Below are 23522 nucleotides of genomic sequence, written 5' to 3'. Positions count from 1 at the left end.
GGGGCTCTCAGTTATTCAAAGTTAGGTTTGGAGCTGGGGTACAGTATGCGCTAGTCTTGAGATTGGACCTAGAGTGCACCACAAGATTGTAATTCCCATATATTCTCCAAGGCATGTGTGAAACAACCCCCCACACTCCTGTGTCATCCTGTGTCATGGGTGCTATTCACTCGTGGCATCAGTTTTGCTGAATCTCATTTTTCTCACCAGTGTAAGGTTATGAGTAAATCAAAGACCATATTCTGGGGGCTCTTGGACTAAATTCAGTCTGCAATTTTGTTTTATTTGCCTGCAAAGGTCTTGGTGTTTTTTATTTTTTTAATTTTTTTTATTAAATAAATTGAATGTCGTATCATACCCATATATCCTGACACTTTTGAAAATTTTCTCTATTTGGCAATACTGGGCCCACACCCTTCTGTGAAAATAATCACCTGGAGTAGAGGGACCGCTGCCCCATTAAAACAAGCCTGCTTCTTCCACTCATAACACTGCCCACCAGACCCACTTCACTCACTTATGTCGTATACTTAGTGACCACAGCCATTGGAATTTTAAGCCTGAGGATAGAAAATTGCTAAAATTCCTAACTCTAAAACTGTCTCTAAAGCCACCCATTTGCAAACTAAATAAATTACACCTTCAGACGAATTGGTTTCTTGGCTGAAGATGATAATGTCTTAAGCCCCTCCCAGATCTAATATTCCAGCGTTCTACTATAAGCCGAGATGTTCCCGAGACTTTGATATATCACTTGACACATCACTGGGCAAGCCAGCCTTGAGCTGGTTTTAGGAGTCACTAAAGGGAGCAACACTTCACTTGTCACCATTGATCTGGGATGGAAACACTGACAGGTTAAAGTCAGGGGCTGCAGGTATGCCCTTCCCTGCAGTTTTAAATAAACACAAGCAGTATACCCAGCGCTGAGCAACTGTTTCTTAAGGCATGTTTGTAAATGTGTTTATAAAGCAAGAACCTTCAATCCATCAGTCCTCAAGGAGCTGATCAATATATTCCAATCTGATCTCAGAGAAGTTTTGCCTCTGGGAAGTTTAATTTATTTCAACTCATGGCCATGAAAAAATGAGCAGCCATGGCGTTTTGACAAAATAGAAAAAGTGGACGATGTTGTATCCAGCAATAGTTCCATTTCAATTTTCCACTTTATCTGAACAAATCACCCCACTGAATGGGATGACCATGAAGACTGATCAGGCATGGGGCTAGTCTATGGACCAAGGTAGGAAGACAGAATACACAGATAGCAATGCAAGAGGCATTGTTACTCACAGACTCGGGTCCCTGTTAAAACATTTCTGGAGGGGCGCCTGGGTGGCTCAGTCGTTAAGCGTCTGCCTTCAGCTCAGGTCATGATCCCAGGGTCCTGGGATCGAGCCCCGCATCAGGCTCCCTGCCCGGCGGGAAGCCTGCTTCTCCCTCTCCCACTCCCCCCCGCTTGTGTTCCCTCTCTTGCTGTTTCTCTCTCTGTCAAATAAAAATAAAACCTTAAAAAAAAAAACAAAAACAAAAACAAAACATTTCTGGAGAGGGAACAGGCAGTCTGAGAAAGAGTTTGAGTATGTAATCTACTAGATAAATGTCCTTTTAACAGTATTTGTATCTAGATATAATCACTTCCCATAGCTAGGGTTATTTGCCCCTGAAAAATAAATTCCCCTGATGTCTGTAAGGGATGGATATCAAGTGCCATTTCCCTTTTAGAGTTTGGCACAGTAATGACATAAACAAATCCCAAGAGAGCATTTCTTATTTTTATGCACCCAAAATAGAATCCAGGTCTATCATATATCGAAAGACAGCATAGCTCTCCGGATGGCCCCAAGGGAAATACGCAGAGTGGCAGAAATGGTAATGTGTTATCCTGGGAACCCTGCTATATTACAGGCTGCATCACTGGCATATGTTTGCATAAGTGATAAATCAGTCCCCACTCTTCCTATGCAGATTAAATAAACAACAGCGTCCATTGTCTTTAAAATACAAAGAGATAAGGTCTGGAAGCCAAAAGATAAGGTAAAGAGAAAGACTGGAGAAGTCTAATGGGAAGGAGGCACTTTTTAAGCAGGACTTGTTTAAGCAAATTTATCCTGAAAGGGGAGCCTCAGTTAGAGAAAAGCTCCAGAAAGCCTAACTGTACTTAAGATCCTAGAGAGACAGACCTCCTTCCCTTCGAAGTACAAAGATAGGGTTGCTGTGCAAAAGGGCTGAGATGTCCTGATACCCTCCTGGGCCCTGTCGAGACCTCTGCTGGACCAAAGAAAGCCTTGGAGGGAGAGGTCCACCTGGAGAGTGTAACTACACCATGACAAGCAGTCAGATTCCTACTGAGGTCTCCCTGGATTCACAGAAGACTATGGGAAGACTTTGCAGGGATTTCAAGAGCAATGGCACAGGGAAGAAGGAACGCTACACTTGAAATAATAAAATATTCGTTCTAGCCCCTGCTTTGCCACTAATTTTCAACCTGACTTAACTTCCTTGCAGCTGAGTTTCTTCTTCTCCTAAACAAAGTCATTGCATTCATGGTTTCCTAAAATCCCATCTAACTCGGAAACCGTCACAATGCTCATCTGTGAAACTCCACATCAGCATTTCTCTATTTTCTATTAAAGTACTAGCTTGTTGGATATATGTTAAGTTTTAGAATGACAACTGGATAGGTTAATTCTAATTCTCTGAATTTTAACCTCTATGGGATTCTTTCATAAGTAGGAGATATCTATTTTTAAGGTCGCGATGTGAAATCGGTACAGAGTTGATTTACATATTTTCTCCAGAGGTATCCAACCTCATTCATAAGTTCCCAAAGGTTAGAACAGCAATGACCAGAAAAGATCTCCTGAAGAGTGACCTGTTTTAAAATACTCTTCATCAAAATGGAGAATTCATCTGTGGCACAACGTGCGGGTTCCTGAATAATAATCTGCTCACTGATCTTCTATAGGTTTGGTCGACTGACTATTCAGAGGACTGTATTGACTGAAAGGTCTCTGATCATTTTCTAGACAGTTAAGTTACAACAGGACTTATGTTGCAGTGTAATGCTCTTTTGATTAAAAATAAAAGAAAAAAATAAGTGATACTAAAATCACTTTTAGTGATGGCATTCAAGCATAAAAAAAATGACCCTTAACATTTGTTTGAACTCTGTCAGATCTTATTAAATAATCATATCTAGTTTTGTTTTGTTTTGCCTTTTTATCATCAAATTCTTAGAAGGATGGGCACAAAGTTGAGGAAGTCAAGAGAAGAGTATGCATGACCAGAAGGAAAAGACCAAAGTCATAAAGAAAAACAAAAAAAAACTAAAGAAATTTTAGATATCCGTAAGAGAGACTTAAGAGCTATTTGTCTCTAGCCTTCATGTGTAAGAAAATATATAACAAGAGAGAAAACTATATATCTGAATGGGATGGGAGTGAACTTTAGCTCTTTGGGGAATGAACAAGAGTACCTGAAACCAATTTATAAAACATATACTAAGCAAGGCATGAAGTTTGATGTTATGGTTCATGGAGAGTTGGGAAAAAAAAAAAAAATACCAAAGTGCAAGTCACTCGTTCTTTAGGAGAGAAATAAGCTCATGAATATATTGGTTAGATCTGTAAGCACCAATGTAGGGGTAGACCTAAAAGCCCTTTGCTTATGACCTTATGAAGTTTTATTTTAAAGATTCAAACAGTGGTGCCTGGATGGCTCAGATGTTTAAGTGTCTACCTGCGGCTCAGGACATGATCTCCTGGTTCTGGGACTGAGCCCCCTGTTGGGCTCCCAGCTCAGCGGGAAGTCTATTTCTCCCTTTGCCTCTCCCCCTGCTTATGCTCTCTCTCTCTCTCTCTCAAATGAATAAATAAAATCTTTAAAAAAAAATACAGATTCAAACAAAACAAAAACCTGAGATACCCTAGATGCATCTCCTAGATAAAGGGCATTCACTCTGGAGACTAGAAATTGTAGTAAATTTTATGGAACAGAGAAGAATAACTTATTGTTCGGGAATGGGGTTTGGGCTTAAAGGCTCCTTTTCTTCTTATACACTTCATGTCTGCCCCACCTGCAGAGGGGGGGCTCGTTAGGTTGGTCTGCTATATCTAACTGGAAGGGCCACCATGGGGCATGGTTTCATAACAAGTCACCCTATGTGTATTTTTGCTCTTTTATGTACAGCCTGTATTTTATTTAAGTATTGATCCCTTGGACAATTAAGTTGTGAGCAGGAAGAGTTGATTTTATCCAACAGAAATCACACAGGGCTCTTCAACATATTTCAGAGAGAATCACCTGGTTCCATCGTTTAAGAGTGTATATTTTGCCTCCTCTTCCTACACCAGGCCCTGCTCTTCCCACCCTGGCTTAACTCTCTGCTAAGGGAAGAGGTGTTGCTTTTTTCCTCTTAGTATGAGCCCAGGATATCCACTGGGCTATGGTTTATTATCAGGCAGGTTTATTCTTCCTTAAATGAAGAATCCCAGTTTCCTTTTATTGCTTTTCTGTTTGGGCCTTTGGCATAGTCAGGCCCCAGGGCAGATTGCTCATCTTACATCTTTCCCTTTCATGGCAAGAAACTGGTTGTATAAGTGGATTAAGAGGTTTTTCCTTCCCACAGGCAATGAGCATGGTATTCCTACAATTAAAGAGGCCCTTATTTGATTTGGACCATAACTAGTTAGGGATTATTAGGCACCTGTAAGGCTATTAATAAGGTAAATTTTTATTTACTTCTGTATTATCTCTTCTGTCTCCAGTACCTTCCAGAAACCTTTGGGAAGTGTGGTTTAACAGGGTATGACTTGGTATTTCTGAATCTCTAATCATAATATCACCATTACAGGCTCTTACCCCTGTATTTTTCCTCAGAGATCAAAGCTGGCACATTGCAGTAAGTCTTATAAGAGTACACAGAACAGTCTGTAGGAAAATGGGGGTGATACATTAATTCAAAATGGAAGCAGCTGGGATGAGAGAGTTTTTAGGCACATCAGAGTGAGTTTTGTCAATTAACAAGACTTTCTTACCTTGTAGAGTAACTCCTGTGCAATGGTTAATTTTACATATCAACTTGACTGGCTACAGGGTGCCCAAATTAAACATTATTATTATTATTTTTTTTTTTTAATTTACCCATTTAAGAGAGAGAGAGACAAAGAGCACAAGCAGGGGGAGCGGCCGGCAGAGGAAGAGAAACAGGTTCCCCACCAAGCAGGGAGCCCGATGTGGGGCTCAATCCCGGGACCCCAGGATCATGACCTGAGCCGAAGGCAGATGCCAAACCAACTGAGCCACCCAGGCGCCCCCCATTATTTCTGAGTGTGTCTGTGAAAGTGTTTTTGGATGAGACTGGCATTTGAATAGATGGACTCAATGAAGTAGACTGCCCTCCCCTATGTGGGTGAGCATCATCTAATCCACTGAGGATCTGGATTGAATAAAACATGGTGGAAGGTAGAATGTGCCCTGCCTCACTGCTGAACTGGAACATCTCATCTCACTTTCTTCTGTCCTTACACTGGGATTTCACCCCATTAGATTCCCTGGCTCTCAAGCCTTCACACTTGGACTCAATTATATGCCATCGGATTTCTTCAGTTACCAGTTTCCTGATAGCATATTGTGGAACTTCTCAGCCTCCATAAGTATATGAGCCAATTCCTCACAATAAATCAATCTCTCCCCCCCTCACTCTCTTCCCCTTCCCTCTCCTTCTTTCTTTCTCTCTCTTTCCCCTACTGGCTCAGTTTCCCTGGAGAACCCTGACTAATATAATAAAACCCTTTCAGGGGTTACTTAAATTTGACCTGTACTACTATACAACTGCCTTTATTTTAATACTACCTCTAATAATATGGTCAGTAGTAATATTTTTACAAGCTAAAAATGTTCAGAACTATTATGTAGGTACTATTCTAAGATTAAATTAATACTTACAAAAATTCGTAGGGTAGGTATTATAAAAAAAAATGAAGCTTATGAAAATTGTCCTCAGTCACACAGACTCAGCTATCTATTGCTGCATCACCAATCATGCCAAATTCAGTGGCATATGAACAGAGGATTTATTATGTGTCCAGACATTGGTGATTAACTGGGCTCAGCTGGATGGTTCTCACCCTGGGCTATGCATGCAGAGTCAGACATTGGCTGAGACTGTAACCATCTTTAGGGCTTCTTCACTTACATGTCACACGCCTGGGATGGGTAGACTCAATACGCTGAGGACTGGAACAGATGGGATAGTTAGGGCATCTTTCTCTATTCTTACATGATCTCTTCATGTGGTCTCTCTAGTATGGGAGCTTCAGGGTAGCCATATTTCCCACATGGAGGTCACAACACCAGAGACACATTTCCTGACAGAGAGTTGGGTGGAAGATGTCTCACATTCCGTCACCTAGGCTCAGAAATTACATAGTGTCACTTCTGTCATCTTCTGTTTGTTAGAAGCAAGTCATTAAGGTCAGCCCATATTTAAAGGGAAATGAATTCGGCTCAATTTCTTGATGAGAGAAGAGTTCAAGTTACCTTGTTGTCTGAATTCAGGTTTTCCTGACTCAGTATCTACTCTTAGCCCCACTGGCTACACTTTTACCAGCTCCTCTGAAGACTACCTAAATAACACTCATCCACTTAACATGTGTGGTCATGCACTCCACTGAAGATAGAGATCTAGTCATAATGATCTAAGGTCTTTCTGACAGGAATGCTCAATGTATAAATCCTATAATCTTCAGGAACTGCATTTTTTATGAAAGACGTAAAAAGACTTTATCCCCAGGATACACTGCCTTTCTCTGAAAAATCTCCTCATTTCTTAATACATTCCTGAGTTTCTCCCGGTCTCTGTCACTCTCTCTACCCCATTTGCCCTCTCTTTCATTCTTTTCTCCCCCCACCCTTTTTTTCCCTAAATCACATACAATTTGGGTCCCATCAGTGTGGTTTTTGCCTACTTAACAAGGCTTATATTCAATGCACCTAAATTAATTTTTCATGTAAAATTCCCTGATGGACATGATTTCTTAAAAATCAAGATATATTGCATCAACACCATTCCTTTTGACAATGACTCCTCTATCAAAAAAGTAATCAAGTTTCCCTCAGATGATTTATTCTCTATAGAGCCAGGCTGCTTATGGCTCATGGCTCTGTGGTCATTGAGGCACTAGAAGATTTCCTGATTCTTTATATTGATTATGGTACTTTGCTGAACCATGAATTTCTGTGAAAGGTTGCGAAGATGGAGATTGGATTCCTTTCCTATTTGGACTCCTAGTGTCTGGCTTTGCATACATTTCCAGAGGTCTCTCCAAATTTCCATCCAACTAAAAATGGATGAAAATAAAACAACAAAACCACAAATTAAATGCATCAATGCCTTTTCCATACCTTTGCAGAAGAATAAGCTCTATGAATTCTCACTTTCCCCACCTTTCCTAACATCGACCCACCCATGCCTTTATTGTTGCTATCATTACACCAAAATCCTGTCTAGGCTTTTGTGTGAAGCCTTTGCAACATGATCTACAATGCCTGTGCAACAGGCGTGGGAGCTCTGGCTTAGAGGTAAGAGCCCTGGCTCTGTGTAAATTCTGATGATCCCCTTAATGTTTCTGAATCTTAATTGCTTCATCGGTGAAGTGGGGAGAATAATTTCTCAAAGCCTAATTCACAGGGTTATTTTGAATGAATCAATGGCCCTTTGTGAAGCCACTTCTCCTATTGGATAAATATGCAAATGTTACACGTATGGTGCAGGTAATTCCAAGACTTAAAAAATATTACATACTTGTGCATAAAATTAAATATGTGTTTGTATGTAACTCTACTCTTCCTCCAGAGGTTTCTGTGTACCAACTTCTCTTGGGAATCACAGCTAAAGATTTCAAGAGTATTTTCGAAACTAGTAAGCAGCCTAGCAATACAAATGTTCAGATATATTATTTTATTTTATTATTATTTTTAAATTTTTATTTATTTATTTAAGCAAGCAATCTCTACATCCAATGTGGGGCTCGAACTCATGATCCAAAGATCAAGAGTCGCATGCTCCTCCGACTGAGCCAGCCAGGCACCCCCAGATATATTATTTTATATAATTGCCAAATCTTTGTAATATAGAGCTTATTACTGCCATTTTAAAGTTAGGAAATTCAAGATTATATTCTAATATGCAGCAGAACTAGCAATCAAACCCCACTTCCTGACCATAAATGCACAGTAATTCTTAGTCCTCCTCAGAAGTTTAGTATTATTTGTCTGTGCCCACCCCATTGAATCTAAAGCCAGACATGAATTCCTGATTTATCGCTTCTTGTTTTTCCTGGAGAATAAAACTCATCTCCAATATCGACTGTAAACATCATGAAAGGAGAACATCTCTATTTCCATCACCTCCAATGCTAGCTTGGTACTGAATTAAGGGCTTATTTTTCAACAACCTGCTCTCGTTTTCTTTTTCAATAAACGCTGGGCATAGTTTCCCTCCCCAAGCTCTCCCTTAAACATGTTTACTTGCCTGAGTTACTCATCCTACCAGATGTGCAGACACACACTTGTATCTCTTTAAATACCAATTTTTGTAGCATAGACAGGGCTGGTACTCAAACTTGGTCTAAAGCCGAACCCAGACCACAATGGTGCTTGAGTAGTGACAGAGGTATTCCAGGCCAGGCTGAATTCTAATAGGCACCACTAATCTCTTGGTGCATGAAGAAACAACGCTTTCAGTGTATCTTGCAGATGGGAACTTCACATACATCGACAAATTGAAAACAAAAACAGAGCTCAATAGAAACATAATGCAATTGTTCATTCACATGGCCTTCATTTCCTTTCACACGTTAAAGACCTGCTTAGTTGTTCATTTCCATCTGCTACCCTCATAGTAGGTTATTGTGGATACTTCATGTGTTCCCGTTTCCCTGACAGAGGTGAGAATGACGACTACCTTTCTGCATCCTTCCAGTGTCATCCCACCAGATTAAAATAGGGAATTTCTGGGGCACCTGGTTGGCTGTTCGTCAAGCGTCCGACTTTTGATTTCAGCTTAGGTCATGACCTCAGGGTCCTGAGATTGAGGCCCATGATGGCCCCCGCACTCAGAAGGGGGTCTGCTTGAAGATTCTTTCCCTCTGCCCCTCTCCCCGCTCTCCTGCACACACTCTCCCTCTCTCAAATAATTAATTAATAAGTTTAAAATAGGGAATTTCTGTCTATCAAGGGGATACAACTAGGTTTCAAATGATTATCAAATTAATTTTGAAACAAATATGATAATTATAACATATTCTCATTTACAAAGTGTCATTCATTTTATTTTTAATTTAAATTCAATTTAATTAACATGTAGTGTATTATTAGTTTCAGAGGTAGAATTCAGTGATGCATCAGTTGCATACAACACCCAGTGCTCATATCACGTGCCCTCCTTAATGCCCATCACCCAGTTACCCCATCCCCCCACCCACCGCCCTTCCAGCAACCCTCAGTTTGTTTCCTATAGTTAAGAGTCTCTTATGGTTTGCCTCCCTCTCTATTTTTCTCTTATGTTATTTTTCCTTCCCTTCCCCTATGTTCATCTGTTTAGTTTCTTAAATTCCACATATGAGTGAAATCATATGGTATTTGTCTTTCTCTGACTGGCTTATTTCACATAGCAGCATAATACCCTCTAGTTCTATCCACATCATTGCAAATGGCAAGATTTCATTCTTTTTGATGGCTGAGTAATATTCGTGTGTGTGTGTGTGTGTGTGTGTGTGTACCACATCTTCTTTATCCATTCATCTGTCAATGGACATCTGCACACTTTCCATATTTTGGCTATTGTGGACATTGCTAATAAAATATTGGGGTGCATGTGCCCTTCGAATCACTATGTTTGTATCCTTTGGATAAATAACTAGGATAATTATAACACATTCCCATTTACAAAGTGTCATTCATTTTACAGTGTCTTTTTGCTTTGCTTTTCAAAGCCATATGAATCCAGTGGTTAGGAGAGACCCATGAGATGGGTAAGAAAATCAAATTATAAATAAGAATGAGTTGACACAACTCATGAAGTTAAAAGTGAAAGAGCCTGAGCACAAATTTTAGCAGTGTGGAAGGAAACTAACATTCTATGCGTACATGTTTCATGCCAAATAACTGGATAAATATCTAATAAATGCTATCTTTATTTAGGCTTCATAATTTGGACGTAAATTAACATTTCCCCATCTAATCTATTTAGGAGCTGTTGAGGCTTAATGCATCATACCATTTCTTCCTAGTACCAATGCTCAGCAAAATGTAGATATGACAATTATTCCTGGCCATGGGTTATTAACAGGAAAAGTGTTACAAACATTTGAAACAATTATAAGTTTACTCAGATACAAACATGAGTGTCATCTACAATGGGGCTTGTAGTAGCTTTGAAATATGTCACCTTGGTCAGGCTGAATTACTTTTCCCAGAATTCTCTTTTCTCTATGTTTCACAGTAGGATGTACCACAAGAGATGGTCACTGGAGATCTGAAGAGAGTAAAGCAGCAGACTTTTGGAGTTTTATGCTTCCACAATGCTCTGAGCAGGTACTTTTGTAGTTCAATAGGCTGTTCCTGATCTGTGGGTTTACCTTGCTCGTGTGAGGCAGTAGCCTCACCTGCAACTATCCTACCTTTCCCAAATTCTTCTTTAGCTCCTCCCACTTTAGGGCCAGGTGTGTATTTAGCTCTGTGATGAAGTTTCTCCTCCTACAGGACACCCATTCATAACTACTGGAAACAGTGAGAACTGATCGTTCTCAGGGATTCCTTATCATGGATTCCAGCTTCTTCTAGCTTTCCTCACTCTGTATCTATTTTATTGTCCTGAGACATGGACTGATAGAAACCGCTTAGCCAGCACCATAATTGAGTAAAGTCAAATCCCTGTAACACATGTATCCTCTTAATTTTGCTTCCTTGATTGAACCCTACCTGATACACAATTTGTCACTGAGAGAAACTCTAGAGGAATAGTATCTTAAGGATGGGTTTTCTGGACTGTTTGGGGTTATCTGGTTTGTTCTGGTATGATTAGATTTAAATAAAAACTACAATAACTCCCATTTCTAGTGTCTAATGAGACACCAGTAGTCCATGTCATGTAGTGGCAAAAGTGTTATGCAAATTATCACCTGCAGATACCTGAAATCAAATACCCATAGAAAATAAGCATCCGAGTGACTAAGTATGTACTGCCATAGAATATTTTAGTCAAAATAAGGCATCTAGTGGAGTTGATTGGTTGCCTCTAAATGTACTAGAATCATGGGGGAAGAAAATAATGAACATACAGCTTTAGTTTACCAGCTAAAATCTGCATAACAGACCTGAAATTGTCTGTATCTACCCTAAAAAGAAACCTTTATCTCTTTTGACCATAGGGCTGGGCTTTCTGAAAAACAAACCCAAAGCTGAATCCTTCAGTGGTAAGTTACAATTTAAATTAACTCCTAATTTCTCAGAGTTCTCTATTATTAAAGTTTGGACGTTAACTGGGATGGAATAGGACTCTGAAATTTGCAATGGGGTGTATGGGTATATTTCAGTAAAGCTGGGAATTTTGGATCCCTAAATTCTGTGGTCTTTTTTTTAAGATTTTATTATTTTTCAGCACTCTACAGCCAATGTAGGGCTTGAAACCACAACCCCAAGATCAAGGGTTGCAAGCTCCACTGACTAAGCCAGCCAGATGTCCCCTGTGGTCTTCCTTAACAGTAAAAACAACCTTTCCACAGATGCCATAAGAGATTAGTTTTGCCTTGTCTAAAGAAACTGTAATGGTCTGCAAAGGACTGCTGATCCTACTCAGGAACTACTCCCACCATTTATCTTTGCTTCTAGATCTATAAATATACTCATGTTTCAGCAGACCCTGGAGAGCGAGAAACAAAGTATGACCTACATGCAGGTATGATGCATACCAAATCACTATTTCCTCCAACAACGATCCCACTGACCTGGAAGTTGAAACTACCACCTTGTCACTTTGGGCTACTCACACCAGTAAATCAACAAGCGAAGAATGGGGTAATTATAGTGGCTGGGGCGATCAATTCTGACTTTCAAGGAGAAACTGAGTTGCTATTATACAATGGGGGTAAGAAAGAACATGCTAGGAGAACCCCTGGGTTACCCCTTAGTAATCCCATGTCCATGACTAAAGTCAAACAGAAGCTTTAACAACTCAGTTCAGGCAGGACCATTAGTGGCCCAGACACTTCAGGAGTGAAAGCCCAAACTGCAAAAATAGACCTGGAACCACAGCAAACTGAGAAAAGAAAATACAGAATAGAGAAGAGAAGAAGGTAGTTATAAGCACTGCTCAGATATGAAGTGCCTGGGTGGCTCAGTCGGTGAAGCGTCTGACTTTTGATTTTGGCTCAGGTTGTGATCTCGGGATTCTGGGATCTAGCCCCACATCGGGCTCTGTGCTCGGCAGGGAGTCTGCTTGAGATTCTCTCTCCCTCGCCCTCTGCCCCTCCCCATGCTCTCTCTCTCAAATAAATAAATCTTAAAAAAAAATAAACACCAGATATAATCCCATAACGAGTTATGAAGATGAGGACTATAACAGTTACGAATATATACGTGTGTATATATGTCTGTGTATATATTGTATATATATAACTTGTGTATTTGTAAAATTTTTTTCCTCTCCTCTCCCATTCTCCCTTCCATGTAACATGAGGTATGTGATATCTAATTATTTAAGTTGCAGGATTTCAAAGGGAGAGTGTGACTCAGCTAGAACAATGAATATCACCCAGAAACTAAAGGAAGTTCTCTCTATCCTCTTTTGGGGAAAGGGCTTGCAAATGTTAACGTAGGGCATAGTTACCTAACGTGAGGCAGTGACTTTGCAACTGTGTTAATCTGACACGAGTGGACTACGGTAACTCTATGATCTGTCAATGTGGCTAGGCAGAACTATTTCCCAGAATTTCTTTCTTTATGTATTTCCAGTTAGACTAGGCCATAAGAAACATTTCCTCTGAAGATCTGGATGGCAGAAGGGAAGGAGAAGCCATTTTGTTTTTTACGATGGAAGGCTGGGGCAGGTGCTTTTGTAGTTCACACACCTTGTCACTTACCTGTGGGCTCTCCTCACTGTCATAGGCAGAGACGGGTCTGAAATGCTCTACCTTATCTTGGATGCTTTCCCAGCTTCTTGGACTCCTGGGCCTAGCGAGTGTTTAGCACCATGACGAAGGGTGCAGTTTCTCCTACAGAACACCCACTTTATCAACAAACTGACAATGGGTTCCAGCCCTTGCCTATGGGTTCCAGCTTGAGTTGGTTCCAGCTCACATTGGCAGCTTCCAGCCTGACCTTACTCTCCCTGATTTTACATCTTTCTTTCCTAACTGTGCCTTGCAGACTTTAAGCTCCAGTTTCAAACACAAAGACAACTGCCTCGAGAGATGGTGTATCCTGCTCCTTCAATTGTATAAAGTCACATTCCTGTAAACAGATGCCTTAATATTTGTTCTGTTTCTCTGATTGAGCCCTGACTGATACAAGCCTTTTAATTAACTTTTAACCACATCCTTTGTTTCTGTGCTTCTCATGTAATGCTTCTTTGGTAGTAGTAATGATATTGTATCTTCTAACATTAAAATATTAATTAATATTAACATAATAATTACTCTGACTCTTAGTACCCAATTCTGTAACATGGAGATAATTTTACCAATGAAAATAGAAATCATAAATATGAAATGTACTGCACCAAGTACTCAATTATGGCAGCTATTGTTATTATAAATAATAAACATTAGTGCCTCTTTAATAATTAAAATTTCTAAAGTCTCTTATCATACATTCGTGTTTCTATCCCCTATAAAAAATGGGTGATATAGGTAAGAATTATGATGAACATATTGTATTATTATCATTCTTTGTGATTGTTCCCATCTCACAGGTGAATATAAAAATATCTTCAGGGGTTTACATACATGACATTTAGCCAACGGTCTTTGACACTAAGGAAAGACAGGATTTAAACTCTTGTGGAATTGGAAAGCTCTGCCTACACTCAATGCAGATTCCTTGTTTACTATGATGCCAGAAAAGTCGAAAGCAGACACAAATGCGTTGATTCTCTTTCTCCTCCAACTGCCTTGCATCCTAACACTCTCGGCTTTGATGTGCTGTTCCTGGTCATATTTGATGTATAGCTGTGCAACATCTTTTTTATGTCAAGGCTTTGCTTCAAACACTCCATTGCCAGTTCGACTTGTCAAAAGTTGGAGGGAACACGTTTTAAGCATTCAGCGAGCATTCTTCTGAAAAGAAAAACCACTATTTCTAATGAGCATTTGAGAGCGCAGTGGATTACAGAAACTGTTTTCTAAGATCTGTCACAAATGATTTAGTTTTATTAGTTTTAATGGCCCTCAGCTAGGGACATGGAATATAAGTGAAAATTAAGATATTTTTCATGAGATGAAAATAGATTTCAATCAGAGAGAGTGTTCCCCCTCCACTACCTCTTCCCATTTGCTTATCTTATTTATTTATTTATTTATTTGGGCAGATGATTCTGGTGGGAAAAAAAAAAAAAAAACAGAGAGAGATGAGAACAGAGAGAGATTCTTCCATGAGAATAAAGCTCTCCTTGTATTGGAAACCTCTCTGTTAATTGTACATAAGCTGGTTGGTTTGGCAAGCTCACGGGCAGGATGGCAGAGAAAGGGACCAATGTGTTACACTGGCATTTTATCCTGGGTAGGGACAAGGAGTGAATATTTTTATTCATAGCTAAAGGTTTGTCTTCCATGATAGTAAACACAGAAACAGCCATGAAACCCATATATTGCTTCCAATTCATAATACCTTGCGCTCATTGTTTTTGCTTTTCTACACTGTAGCTTTTCTTCAGGATTTTCATTTTTCCTCTTCTTTTTTATCGCTCATCACTTACTAGAAAGTACTGTAATCTGAACAGGTCTATATATTTTATTCTTCATAAACAAGTTAAGTGCGTTCCTTAAACAGTTGGATGGTGTTGGCCGTCCATCCTCATTGCTCATGTGTGTACAGATGTGTCGGTGATGAATGTGAGGTTTTCTGTTGCAACAGCTCTGCTCTACCATTTCTTCATCCTCTCTGCCAAACCAACTACGTGGGTCAAAAGGGAGCCAACCAGAATCTGAATGAGGAATTCTGGAGTTTGCACCACCTCTGCCGTCCATTTATAATCTCGGGCAAGCCATTTCAATTTCTTGTGTCATATTTTTTCTCATTTGCAAAGGCTAGATCTTGGGCAAGATAGAATTAGGCATCTCAAACAAACAAAAGGGGCAAAAATCCTTGCCTTCAGGAAGATTACAATCAAGTATAGCAGTGTAACAGTTAAGCAATACAACTAACATCAGATTGAATTATATTGTATATTAGAAGATAACAATTGTATCAGTTTGCTAGGACTGCTAACAAAGGACCCCAGACTGGGTGGTTTAAACAATCTTTTTTTTTTTTTTTTCCCTAGCAATTCTGTGAGAAGGTGAGAAGTCTGAGGTCAAAGCGTCAATAGGGTTGGTTTCTTTGGAAGACCTTGATCCATGGCCTATAGACAACTGTCTTTTCCCCATGTTAACACATGGTCTTCCCTCTGTACTCCTCTGTGTCCTAGCCTCCTCGTCTTATAAAGACACCAGTCATGTTGGATTAGGGCTCACCCTAATGACTTCATGTTAACTGAATTACTTCTTTAAAGACCCTGTCTCTACACATTCTGAGGCATTGGGTATTAGGACTTCAACATATGAATTTGGGTGGAGGGGAGCAGAGATAATACATAACAAAAAGTTATTATGACAGAAAGTTTTTTGTTTTTGTTTTTTTTTATGACAGAAAGTTTTTAAGGAGAATAAGGAATGCTGGAAGGTGGTTCAACATTTATGGGGTTATTTGGGGCAGGGGGGACTGAGATGCTGACATCTGCATAAACTCTGAAGGAGCAGGGGGAATGGGCATTGTGGATATCTGGGAGAAATGTAATTCACTACAAGGAGCAATCAATCCAAAGGCCCTGAGGCAGAAAGGACCAGAACTTCCAAGGGTCAGTGGGGTGGCCAGTGTGGACGCAAGAAGAAGAGATGTGGCCAGTGACAGAGCTGGCACACAGTAGCTTTGAGGGCCTTGTGAGTAACTGAATGGAATTAGGCTTCTACTCAGAGAACTGGACAGCCATTGGAAGGTCTAAGCAGGAGAATGGTTGAGTCAGACTTACCCTTCCACATACTCAGCCTATTGTCTAGAAGAGAGACTACAGACTAGGGTTTCTCAGCATCAGCACCACTGACATTCTGGGCCAGAAAATTCTTCGTGGTATGAGCCTGTCCTGTGCACTCTAGGCTGGTCAGCAGCATCCCCTGCCTCTACCCACTAGACACCCAGAGTCCCCTGCCTGCCAGGTCTCTAACCGAAAAGGTCTCTAACCGTTGCCAAATGTTCCCTAGGGAGGGAAAAGTTACCCCTGGTTAAGAACTCTGTTATAGGTACTACAGAAGAAAAGCTACGAGAACATTTTGAAAGTTCATTGTAATAATCCTGGCTAGACATAAGGATAACTTGGATCATAATAACAGCAATCAAGATATTCTGAAGATAAAGCCAACCTATTCTGAAGGCTGCTGGCAAACTGGATGTGTGGTATGAGAAAGGGTTCAAAATGGCTCTGAGGTTCATGCTCTGAGCAACTGGAAGAATGGATTTACCTCTTCCTCAAACAGGGAAGACTGTGGATACAGTAGGCAAATAGGAACAGAGACCCTTCACACAAGGTAACTGGAGGGAAGGCTAATGTCTGGATAACGGCATTGATCTATGGGTAGATGGAGCTATGAGTTTGTGAAAATCTATTTTTCTTTGTGAAGTAGGAAGATCATCCTCACCTGAGAATGGGAATGGGACAGGAGGTGTTGGGGGTTTTAGGATAAAAGGTGTGGAATAAAATTCTAGGAGAAGCTGGTGGTATGGTGGTATGGTGTACCACTGTAATTCTGAAGTCATGGATTGCAATAGCTTTCCTAATAAGTATTGAGGGTAACTTTTAATGGCATAACTGTTAAGATTCAAATGAATATTAAACCCATAACCCCAGATTCTATATGCTCTTTCATCTATTTTCCATTGTTCTAAACTAAACACACAATTTTTGCAGTAGGCAGAACAGCCTCTATTCCTCTGGAAATACATTCAGTTGCTTATGAGGAACTAACGGGTGAGATTAGGGGAAAGAAGTGCTTAAGGCTATTGTCTTAACCTCATGAGTATTCATAATTAAAACCCATCTCCAAGGAAGAAACCACCAACTCTGGAGAATTATGTCAGTTCCCAATATATGTCTTGCATCTGAGACAGAATTGCTCTAGAGTCAGACTCATGTCAGTGCCCACACCAGCCCCTCACTGAACTCCCATTACTGTTGATTACAAAAGACAATTTATTCCATTAGATGCTTCAGAAAATGCCCTCTGATCCTAATGTGCCTCTGCCATGGGAATCAGATACTTCAGGCACATGCGCACGTGCACACACACACACACACACACACACATCACCACATGCTGCTGCTGGAGTGTGGACCGAAGACCGACCACGCTCTGTTCTGCATGATTCATCTCTGGCCTTCCTCTCCAAGCTCTGTTAGACCACCCTTTCTTGTGGGCAAAATCTTCCACACTGGTTTCCTTCTCAAGTATACCACATGCTTTCCCACCTCTGTGCTTTTTCTAAGATGCGCTTTTCAAAAACTCTTATTTAACATGTTCTAAGGATTGTCAAAAGTACATTATACATATTAACTTACTTAAATTTCCTGAGCCAAATGACTGACCAGTTATTGCCTCAGAATGTGAACAGAAGTAATAAATGCCACTATGGGGTGAGGACATTTAAGATTTTTGTTTCTTTTCAACCTTTTGGAATTAGAGGATTCTGAAGCCCTAAGGGATGGTATAGCCAAAACAGAGAAGGAACCTGGATCCCCAAATCAACAAATGGCAGAAAGCTACCAAGAATAACTGTGTTGGACCATTACATGAGACAGAAATATTTCTATTTTATTAAGCCCTGACATTTAGCATTTATTTGTTACAGCAACAAGGATTACTTTAATATAAAAATCTTCACATGGCTGACTCGTGTTGCAAAAGTCTCTGCTTAAATATCACCTCCTTACAGAAGCCTCACTTAACACTCCAACTATTTTAAGTCTCCTGTCTCACTCTCAGTATCTCCTTTTATTATTTCAAAACTTGTTATTACTTTGTGTGTGTGTGTGTGTGTGTGTGTGTGTGTGTGTGTGTGTGTGTGTGTGTGTGTGTTGGGTATATGTAGCTCCTCTTTACCACCACTAGCACAAAAACTCCACATTGGTTGGAACTCTGTCCAGTGTGCAGACTGCCGAAGCCCCCAGCACCTAGAATAGTGCATGGGACACAGGATGTGTTCAATAAATATTTCTTGAAATAACTTCTTATAATTTTCTATCTCTGTATCCCAGATACATTCTCAAAGATCATGACTTGGGTACTATTTGTGGTAAGGAGTATTCTGTTTATACCATTTGTCAATAACCTTTTCATTTTCATGCCTGAATTGTCCATTTCCTTCCTTTTCCCTTAACCAAGCCCATTCACTCAACATCTTCATTGTGGAGCTGTAGCTGAAAATTAACTTTCATATCCACTAGCAGTACTCCATTGCTCAGGGGAAATCTGAGAATCACTGAAGTGAAGAGATTTGCTGTATAATATCTACAATTCACTGAGCACTTTACATACATTATTTTATTTAATACATTATGGCCTGCTGTGTATGTAGGATGTAGGTATAATTGTCCCACCTGCAAATGAGAAAACTGAGATTCAGAGAGCCTAAGTAGACCAAAGTTAACACAGCTATTAAATGGCAGAGTGGGGGTTCAAGCCAAGTCCTGGATCCAACACCAGTGTCCAAAGTCACCTCATCTTAGAAATGGCAACCCATTACTTTTATTGTATTCTATTTATTCTAATGAGTCACTTGGTCCCACTCTCACTCAAGGGGATGGGATAACATGGGTTGTAAATACCAGGGTGGAGATTATTGGGAGCTACATTAAAAGCCATCTTTCACACATTTTCAGAAATGGTCTTCTTTTTTTTTTTCTGTATTCTATACAGTTGTAGGTTTTATATTTAGATACCTGCTCCCTCAATTATTATTTATATATTATGATAGAGCTATCAAGGCTCATTATTCTCACATGGATGTCTGGTCGCCACAGTGCAGTTTGTTAGAAATTCTTTTTCCTCCTTAAATTGTTGGACAATTTTGTCAAAAATGTGTCATATGTAGGTGCATATACTTCTGGAATATGCAGTTGCCTATACCAAGTGTGCCTATATTTACTCTCCTATTTACCATTCTCACTGTTGTTTGTTCCATCCTTTAGGTAGGAGTTGCTATCTGGCAACATTTCCCTTCAGACTTAAGATCTTCTTTCACTGTTTACTGTGGTGAATATCTGCTGACATGGGAGTACACATACCTCTGAGATCCTGTTTTCATTTCCTTTGGATAAATATCCAGAAGTGGGATTACTAGAGCATATGGTAGTTTTATTTTTAATTTTTTGAGGAACCGTCTGAGGATCTAAGCAGAACTTGGCAGACAGTGTCCACTATTTTCCACAGTGGCTGTACCAATTTACCTTCCCACCAACAATGCACAAAGTTCCCTTTTCTCCACATCCTCCCCAGCACTTGTCAGTTCTTGTCTTTTTGATGAGAGCCACTCTAACAGGTGTGAGGTGAGCTCTCATTGTGGTTGTAAATTGCATTTCCCTCATGATGAGTGATGTAAGAGCACCTTTTCATGTTCCTATTGGTTATTTGTAAGTCTTCTTTGGGAAAAAAATGTCTATTTTGTTCCTCTGCCCATTTTTTTAAAAATTAGATTGTTTGCTTTTGGCTATTGAGTTGTATGCATTCTTAATATATTTTAGATATTAACCGTTTATCAGATATGTAATTTGCAAATATTTTCTCTTATTTCATACTTGCTTTTTCATTCTGTTCATTGTTTCTTTTGTTGTACAGAAAGGTGTTTTTGTTTTTGTTTTTTTAAGTTTGCCATAGTCCCATTTGTTAATTTCAGGAAACCATCCTGTAAAGCACAACTGATGAACTTTAAATATAAACAGCATACATATTTTCTTTTTTAAAAATTTTTTTTTTAAGATTTTATTTCTTTATTTGAGAGAGAGGATGAGAGAGAGAGAGCACATGAGAGTGGGGAGGGTCAGAGGAAGAAGCAGATTCCCTGCTGAACAAGGAGCCCAATGCGGCACTCGATCCTGGGACTCCAGGATCATGACCTGAACCAAAGGCAGTCGCTTAACCAACTGAACCACCCAGGTGCCCAGCATACATATTTTCTGACTACTGATGTAAACTAACATTTCTTTTTGCAACCAAGTAGTCCACTTATTTAACCAATGACTTAAGCTTTTCAGTTTATTATTGAAAAGTTTGTAAAAGATTAAAGTGTGCAGGTATTTTGCTTTCAAATACAATCACTAGGGGTGATATTTCAAGTATCCATTAAATTGGATAGAGAGATATTTAAAATGGATTTAAAGTAGAGGTTTTTCTCAGTAGTCTCTGAGAAAAGAGATATAATTTGTTTTATTTTGACCACGAATACATTTTTTCTTTTGTTTTTATGGTTATTCAAGTAACATAATTCAGATTTTTAAAAAACCTCCCCCCCCAATAGTCTTAGGTCTACAAAAATTATAGGCAAGTAAACTAAGGTTATCTTTCTCTAAAGTGGTTTTTATCTTATATCTCCACAATGTTTGAAATTAAGTCAAATTTTCCCCAAGCAAAAGGAAACAATCTTAAAAACCTGAAGTGTTCCAATATACACTTTGATGGGAGTCATTAAAAAAAAAATCTTCTAACATTTTGAGAAATATTCAAGCTTAAGTTCTGCCTTTGCATTTGAATTGCTGTATGATTTCAGGTTAATTATTTAACCTCATTCACTTTTTTTCATTGTTGAAATGAAAGCCTTACAAGATGAATTGAAGATAAAGTAATATAGTAAAGAAAACCACAAAGTGTCATATAATGGGAGGGGGGTCATCATCTTTCTTAGCTGGGTTTCCCAGAAGCAGACCCTGAGATATCTTTGCATAACTGATTTTCTAAGGAAACCCTCCCAGAAAAACCTAGTAAGGGAATGAGAGATTAGGACAGGGCAGAAGAGGACGTCACCCAACGGAGCAATTTCAGGCAAGAATCCATGGAGGGTGGCCCCCAGGGGAAAACTGTAGTATAAGTGATTATCAGAATTTTTGCACTTGTGACCAAGGAGCTGGGCTCTGAAACTCCTGCACCACTCACTGGCTAAGAGCCATCACCAGCAGATGGAAACTCCCAAGCTCTTCTGAGTAGCTGCACTTTCCAGCCAACTGCTGCAGTAACCCAAGGCCACCCTCTAAGGTGATTCACAGGTGTACCCTGTTAGAAACAAATCACACAGAAGCCAAGACAGAGCACACAGAACATGTACAAAGGATCTAAGCAGAACTTGGCAGACAGTGTCCACTATATCAGATTTTGTTCTTTTTCTTATTCAACATCATCATCTTCTTGTCATTTGACAGCATTGTATTGTCAACATCTTTATAGCATTTTCATTTAGCTTTTAAAGTTCTTTCATATTTTTTATTTGTTTTGATAATCAGAATGGAGATTTGGTCTTTATTTTAGAAAACTGGAATATGAGAATCAGAAAGCACACTGCTTACATTAAAAAGAAAAAGTATTAGGGCACCCGGGTGGCTCAGTTGGTTAAGTAACTGCCTTCGGCTCAGGTCATGATCCCGGGGTCCTGGGATGGAGCCCCACATTGGGCTCCCTGCTCAGCAGGGAGCCTGCTTCTCCCTCTGCCTCTGCCTTCCACTCGCCCTGCTTGTGCTCTCTCTCCTTCTGTCAAATAAATAAAATCTTTAAAAAGAAAAAAAAAAAAGAAAAGAAAAAGTATGTGTGGGTGCCTGGGTGGCTCAGTCGGTTCAGCGTCTGCCTTTGGCTCAGGTCATGATCCCAGGGTCCTGCATTGGTCTCCCTGCTCAGCCTGGAGTCAGCTTCTCCCTCTCCCTCTGCCCCTCTCCCTGCTCATGCTCTCTCTCCTTCCCTTCCTCAAATAAATAAATAAAACCCTTAAAAAAAAAAGTTTGTGGAGATCCCAAGCAGTCAAATCTTTTAACAGTCAATCCACAACACACTCTATTTTTCCTAATATAACAGTATGATATACATATGTATGTATATATTACATATATAACACATTTTATATAATTATGTAGTTAAATTCTATGTTTATATATTTATAAATATATACAAATATAAAGGTAAATGTATATTTAATTTTATACATCCTTTATATATGTTTATAAATATAATAGAAATACAGAATATGTTATAAAATACTTTTTATATTTTATATTATTTCTATTTTATATTAAATAATCTATATTATAATACATATAAAGTAGATAATCCCAGAAACAAAATTAAGTAAAAGATACACAGTTCCTGTTTACATTTCATGTACTATATATTTGATATATGATGATCTATTCACATTTGGATTGACTGTTCTACCATACCTAGGTAGAAAATCTAAGTTGGCATGTATTTTCTTTGATTATTAAATAAAAGTTATTGACAGTTTGTGAATTCTATAAACTCCATTTAGGAATGCTATTGTTTTCATTAATTCTCCTTTTCAAATCAAACCCTAAAAGCCTGCAGAAGAGGAAACCAGATTTAAGTTCTTCATTCGTTAGTCAAATCCCTAATTTATCCTCCTTCCCTAACCTAGGAAGGAAGAGCTGTTAATATGGTTTTTGTCATATTTCAAGAAAGTGATTCAGCCACATGTAGTAAAGAGAGGAGTTACTACTTGCCACTCACAAGCGGGTAGTCTTTTATGTTTCCATGTGTCCAGCAAAATCTGTAAAATGCCACTGAGGTTTGGTTTGTTTGTTTGTTTTTTCCTTACAAGTCCTATATTAACCTCTCAGGGACATGCTGGTGTACTCTTTTGTCTTTGTTCCACTGTACCAGCAGTTGACAGATTTTCAGAGGTATATATTTGGATTTTGAACTTAAGGAAAGTCCTTCAAGTCAGCTACAATTCAAATCTTAGGCACTTAGTTTAAATTACATGCCACTCCACAGATTGCTATAATCATTTTAGGTACAAGGTTGCAAATAATTAAAAGCAGTTATTTCCATTTGCATGTATATATCTATCTTTTGCATATCTTTGGGGGGGGTGACCTTTGAAGACAGAGTGGCTAAATAAAATAAAATGCAACTATTTCTCAGTTTCATAACCATACATCATTCAATAGCAATTCAGGACTTTTCTAAATACCATCAGCTAAAGTAGATTGACTTATT

This window comes from Halichoerus grypus, chromosome 14, assembly GCF_964656455.1.
Source record: "Halichoerus grypus chromosome 14, mHalGry1.hap1.1, whole genome shotgun sequence".
In the NCBI taxonomy this organism is placed as follows: domain Eukaryota; kingdom Metazoa; phylum Chordata; class Mammalia; order Carnivora; family Phocidae; genus Halichoerus; species Halichoerus grypus.
This window is presented reverse-complemented; position numbering follows the sequence as displayed.